Consider the following 7,064-nt stretch of genomic DNA (forward strand, 5'->3'; position numbering starts at 1 on the left):
CAGTCAGTCAGTAGTTTTGAGTCTCTCATCCATGTATATGTATGTATATGTAAATATTCTATTTTGAGACTCGAGTTGCCTTTTTGGCCAGATATGTATCAGTTAAGTTGTTTATGTCTTTGCATGGCATTGAGTTTTCTGTTGAGTCAGGTTTCCGCTGAGTTAAGAAAGCCAGGCCAAGGGTTCGCTTGGGGCCAGCAATGGTCTCCGAGTGCCGGTCCCGCCCAGGGTGTAGGCTCGGGGCGTGACAGATATGCATCCATATTGCTTTGATTATTACAAGCCTGATGCATTAGCTAAAACCTACGAGGTTGCAATGGTTCCAATGCCAGATAAGGATGACCGGACTGTTTCAGACTATGTTTCAGATGAAATTGTTTTGCCACCTAGGTATAGAAGGTTGGCTGGACGACCAAGGAAATGAAGAAAGAAAAACGCGGATGAGAATATAATAGTGAACAAGAATTCTTATGGGCAATGTAGACAAGAAGGTCACAACAGGAGAACTTGTACTTTCTTCCCGAAAGAGAAGTGAAATAATATTTTTAACGTGCAATTATTTTTAAATTGTACTTTCTTCCCAACAGGACATTCGTTTTCATGCTCAATAAATTACACTTACATATATTTTTCACTTTAGTATTTGGATTAAATAAAGTGTATTGTTTACACAATTTATTTTGTTGTTTAACTAAATAATTTGTTGAGAATTTTGTGTCAATCTTACATTGAATATAAATTTATTCTTATACTGTTAAATAAATAACTAAATCTGAATGTATAAACTTTGAAAAATAATTAATGTGTAAATGCATGAAATATTGATTCAATAACAGATTCATGATTTAAACTGAGCATAAGTGTCCCAAATTTGACTTTTTCAAATCTATAATATATGTATCATATACACTACAATGTGGTGTATCATATACATTAAAACTACAGTTTAATAGTTTGTTGTGATTTGTTTGTTGATTTATATGATGTATTATATACATTTATATAATTCATGTGCCATTAGGTATATGTAACTGGTGTGTGAACAAAATTCATATACCATATACATACAAACTTATGTATCAGATATATCATTTCGTATCAACACTATCAAATTACTTTAACTCAAACAGTTATGAGTGTGAAGCTTAACGTTATAAAGCAACATCGTATAATGTATCTAAAACAATATATTGAAAACACAAATTTTTATATAAATAACAAAAGACTGTAATACGACTAAGTTTTTAGAGAAACACTCTAAAACGTAAGTGAATTTGTCTTAAAAATTAAACAACATAAAACATTGTTCATGCAAACATGGTTAAGTACTAAACTATGTTAACGAAATCTTCTTCAGTTGGTTTTGTGAATTGACCCTTAGGCTTTGGTGGATCGTCATTGTCACTTATGTATCCACCCTTGGCCTTTTCGCTGTCGTATCTCCACAACAATGATGCGTAGATAACTTGAAAGATAGGCATCACTATCAGGTGGTATAACAAGTTGGTCACTCAAACACTCTGCAAATGTAGCTACATATAACCCGCAGTCCTACAACAAAATGTAGAATATAAATTTGTAATAAAAACTTACACATATGATTATAGTGAAGAATTTAAATACTTACAGGCTATCGCATTCTTGTTGCATGATGCCTTGAGCGTATTCAACATTGAAAGGATGATGTGGCTCTAAAAGCGCACCAGTTTGTTTATCCTTATATGCATCAAGATCTGGCCAGTTTGTTCGCTCAGTTTTTTCAAAGAAACCACTGTCAAGGAGGTAAGACGGTAGCATCCTTGATAATTTTTTTATCTCTTCATAGTGTACTTTTTTCCTTGTGCTTATAGAAGAGTCATACACGCGTATCAACCTCTGATTCAATTCAACAATAGCTAACACCCAATGGAACTTTCCATCACAGTTAATCGAAATGTAAACATCGTCCACAAGATGCCATGGTAATCCAGCAGGTATTGAAAATCCTTTCATGATGTTGGTTATTGACCTCTCATGTACAGATACAGCCGACGCACGATCAATGTATTTTTGGGTACTAATATTATCATCAGCCTCATTGTTATAGTACCTTTCATGGGTATTGTTGATATGCGTACTGAACAAACAATTGACTGTTGTGTATCTGTATTGATTCATGCTGCGACGTTTTGATTTTTTACGAATGTAGTAAAAAATAACATCGATGTGCTACACAAAATATTATACACATAATTATACATTTGAAAAGAATAATGATGAAAATAAAATGTTAGAGACTGATAGTGGTATATGATATTTTGATATGTATCTGACACATATAAAATAAATGTATCATATAAATTAAAGTAACTATATATGATACATTCCATCCAATGTATCAGATACATTAAATTTACATAAACATGGAAACTTTACCTGATCAGTCCAACAATTTTTGGGCTGGGACATGGCATAGAACCAATTTTTATTGATCGAAAATGCAATAACATAATCTATCATTTCAAAACCCAATGAAGAGGATCTTGATCTCTACTTATCATATGATGGTTTCCTATATTATTAATAGTAATCAAAAGTTGTTATTTCAAAATGGAACAAGAGTTGTTATTGCAAAATTGAACAAATGTAAAAAAAAAAATACAAAACTTACTTATTGGCATGACTTTTGAGAAGACCTCTAGTAACCCACTAAATATACTCATCAATCAGAAAGTCTGGGGCTTTGTTTGTAATCTCACAGCCTTCAAATGGAAAATACGGACGAATCACATCCTCCATGACCTCTTTTCCCTTTTCACTTGACCCAAATGAAGTCAAGTAAGGAGATTTTAAGATTTGTGAAGGCATCCTGTTACGTGCCAGAGGAGTATTTGTATCGCTTCAGACAACAATCGCTGTGATTGAAATATCAGTGAGTAATTGACTGTTCGAAAGAAAACTTTGGCTGACAGTTAACTCTTGTGGATTTACCGCACTAACTGGTTTGGCAGGAATAGGCAATATTCCTAGATAAGCAAGAAGTGTATCCATGGCTTCTCGAGTTTCAGATGATATTGTACCAGATGTCGTAGAATCCTATATGATTTAAATTGATAATTAAATAAGATTTGATAAACCAGATGATATGTAAATGATACATGAAATGTAAATTACTGATGTATCAAATGTAAAAGAATCTGACACATATTGATTGGTGTTATGTTGAACTTTATCTGAAACATCTTCGTTCATTGTTCCTTCAAAGAAATGTTGAGGCATTTGTCCTGATGCATCATCCTGAATAACATCATATTGTACAAGTAATGATACATTAAACAACAAAGTATCATATACAAACTACTGTTAATGTATGAAGTACAGATTACATTAAACTACAATTTACATACAATCTTAAATGTATCAAAACACTTGATGTATAAGTGTACCATATACAAACAATTTTAATTAGTCACACATGTATGTATCTTGCAAAGGAATGTATCATATACATTCAAAATTAAAAATGTAAATCATCATACTCACAAAATTGAAAAACACTTCTGATGTAAACATAAAATATATGTATCATATACACACAAATTAAACTGTAATGTATCATAATAGCACAGTTTGATGTATCAATACAAAGTTGATGTATAGTAATAGTCAATTTACGATGACAATAGTACCTTCTTATGCTTAGTTATTTCTGCAGTTTGATGAATATTTTCATCTGAGGATGAGAATTGAAGTTCTGAAATGTCCTTCATTTCTTGATGATTCTTCAATGTATCTTCAGATTGTATTTTTAAAACAAATTTTTTTCCAAGTAAAATATGTTACTGATACATTGTTTAATTGGATATACGCAATGAATATAGTAAAATAAATCTGATCTTCAACAACAAAATTAGATACACCAACGTTTTGGTCATTGTTGGCAAAATCCATTTGTATTGGTGAGGTTGGTTGTTGATCAAACTTAAAGGTACTTGTTTGATGTCCATCATTGCCTTCTTTATCAAAAACTTCAACCATGCACGACGTAGACTTGCCGGCCAAATCCTTCATCAATTAAATTTAGAACATAATGACATATGAAAGTTAAAACACACAAACAAAACACATATACAACACAATACCTTTGGTTGCTGGTCGTCCTCCTTATGCCTGGAATTCATTAACTCAGTGTGGTTTGCCTTTATTAAAGTCACAAGATACTCAAATTTATTATCAACCTATTCAAAAAAGAATTAGCATTCAGTTTTATATTTATACATAAACTTGAAAAAAATTGATATCATTACTTACGTAATCCTTCATATGTTGTTTTAGTTCTTCAATATCGGGATATACATACTTATCTTTTTGACCTTGTGAAGAGACATGGACAAAAGATACATTAGCAGCCGGGGTAGGTGTTTCATCTGGCATTGAGAATGATTGATTTATTGGCGGCCTTAACTGCTCTGACGATTTAGGTTTCAACACCTTTGTTTTAGATGTATCGATTTTCTTTATCCTTTTGGGTGGTGGTGGAGATTATGTACCAGATACACGTGATGATCTCCTAAACAAATGTCCAAGAGGGCTTGTTGAGAAATCCTCAAAACCTGAATTGTCTTTTGTTTGAACTTTCTTTGCATCAACTGATGTTGTGGAGGGTTCAGGAGTATGAGCATCTTGAATATCAGGTAAATCAAGGGTATCTACTTCGTATGGTGTTGGTACAATGTTTGAACATGCATTCTGAATTCGCCGTTCAAATGTTGAATGTTATGACAATAGTGTGTATCCTAGAATAACTGTTATTTACAACAAAAATTTGAAAGGTTATTGAAAAATTGTTATTTGCAAATCTAAAATGAATGTTACCTCGGAAAAAATGCTGGACATAAACGTTCCAAATTTTGGCTTTACAGCCACGACCCTCCAATTACAAATCCCGGGAATACCACTCGCTACTTTAATAGCAAACTCTGGATTTAGACTAGATTCACATTCGTAAGTCCATACGTTGAGTGTATACGGCATACCAAATAAACGATACATCTGTTTGCTAAGGTTGAAGTCTGCCTGAGTGATGTAATTAGCTTATCGAATGCAATCTGACCCCAATGATACAATTCATTCCTGCCATATTTGACCATTAGAAATTCTGCGATCCGTATCGAGGTCTCACCAAGTTGACATAACATGAATGTATGGAAAAAGTATAAGATTGCCATCTGAATGGCGTCCTTTGTGGTCTCCCAATTGCCCATTTGAAATCGTTGAATCAAGCGACTCTTGGTTATACCTGCAGTTGCATCAGGGAAATATCTTTGTAATAACCGGCTCGTAGTGGATCCTGGGTATGAAAAATCCTTAACATTTCCTTTGCATTTAAGGCCAGTTACAATGGCAAAATCCTTGATACTAAACTGCAATACAGTCTCATTAGCATGTCGAACATGCAGCAAGTCTTTGTTCTCATGTTGCACCTCCAACAACAACAGACACTTAGTAATCTGACCCTGAAAATTACATTTTGGAATGTTTAGATATGGTCCAAAAATTGTATTCTTGAACATTTCAACGCCTTCCTCCTTTATGGACTTTTTGATTTCAATCGCAAAATCAAAATTGAACACTGCTCCAAATCTCAATGGATGTGCTGGTATTTTTTTGATAACATAATTCATGCCCTGCAAATTCAAAAAAAACAAAACATAAAATTGTACTTGTCTAATCTCAACCACATGATGTATTAAGAGTGAATGATACATTGAAGATAATCTGAAAATTCAGTATATACATCATAGTTTTATAATGACATCATATCAAACACATCGTACAATGCATAAGATACATGAATATCTTAACATCAATCCAACCAACAAAATACTTGAATCATTATCATGAAAAGATTGTATAGGACTCTAACACAATGAAAGATACATTAATGGAGCACTAAAATAATCTGATACACCTTCAAAACTGTACAAAAAATGATGATTGAAGATACATCAATAAAAAATTATGAATCTGAGATACATTTAAAAATAGAATCACTACAATACATTGCAGAAAATTAGAGGTCTAATGTATAGTGAAAACACAAAATCAACAGCATACTACACTAATAAGAAATTGTGAGAGATGTATCTTCATTGTTAAATGACTCTTAATTCGACTAAACAAACCACATGCATCAATGTAAAATTAGGGTTTTAATGTATCAGCAAAACACAAAATTAATCGATTACAAAATCCATAATGGTCTAACATACTATGCAAACCTTGAATTAGGAAGTAATGTATCTTCATTATGAATGTATCAAACTATTTCTGTCCAAACATAACCAAATACATAACAAATCCATAAAAACATAAAATTTTGTTTAAACACATACCTTAGAAAGTGTGGGTCGGGAAATGACAGATGCCGCTTTTCTTCGCCCTTTTTTTGGAGTTTCTCCGACCTTTGTTTTTGGCTTGACAACACTCTTGTCCTTCATCGCTAATGGGTCATGCAAACGCTTAGATCTATTTTCAGCCCACATTTCATCGTCAGAATCATATGTACGATTATTATTAATAGAATTTATTTGAGAAACACCAGCACTAAGCGATTGACCCTATTCCATATGTATCAGTACAAAACAAGAAGAAGACAACAATGGAGAAGAAAACTTCCTACCTATTAGAAACTTAGAAACCGATAAACTTGAGATAGACTCCTTTTGAAAATCAAAATGGATTTGAAAATTGTAACTGCTAAAGAAGTGGAGAGATTTTAGGGATAAAATGGAAGAGTGAAATGGGTAGTGGGAAACGTGGGTGTTGGCTGTAAAAAAGGAGTGAAATCTTTATGTATCTTGAAGATTTTATTAATTGAGGGAATTAAGGGATTTTTGATGTTTTTTGAAAAAAGAAGGGATAAATGAATATTAAGGTAAGTAAATGAGTGTAGTTAAGTAATTTTGCCAATAAAATATGGGTAATATGAATTTGGTCAAATATGGTTTAGGTAAAATGGTTCTAACCCACTTAAAAAAATCTGTTTTTCAAAAAAAAAAAATTACCCCCCTCCCCCGGGCACA

This window comes from Solanum tuberosum, unplaced genomic scaffold (genome assembly GCF_000226075.1).
Source record: "Solanum tuberosum cultivar DM 1-3 516 R44 unplaced genomic scaffold, SolTub_3.0 scf00268, whole genome shotgun sequence".
NCBI lineage: Eukaryota > Viridiplantae > Streptophyta > Magnoliopsida > Solanales > Solanaceae > Solanum > Solanum tuberosum.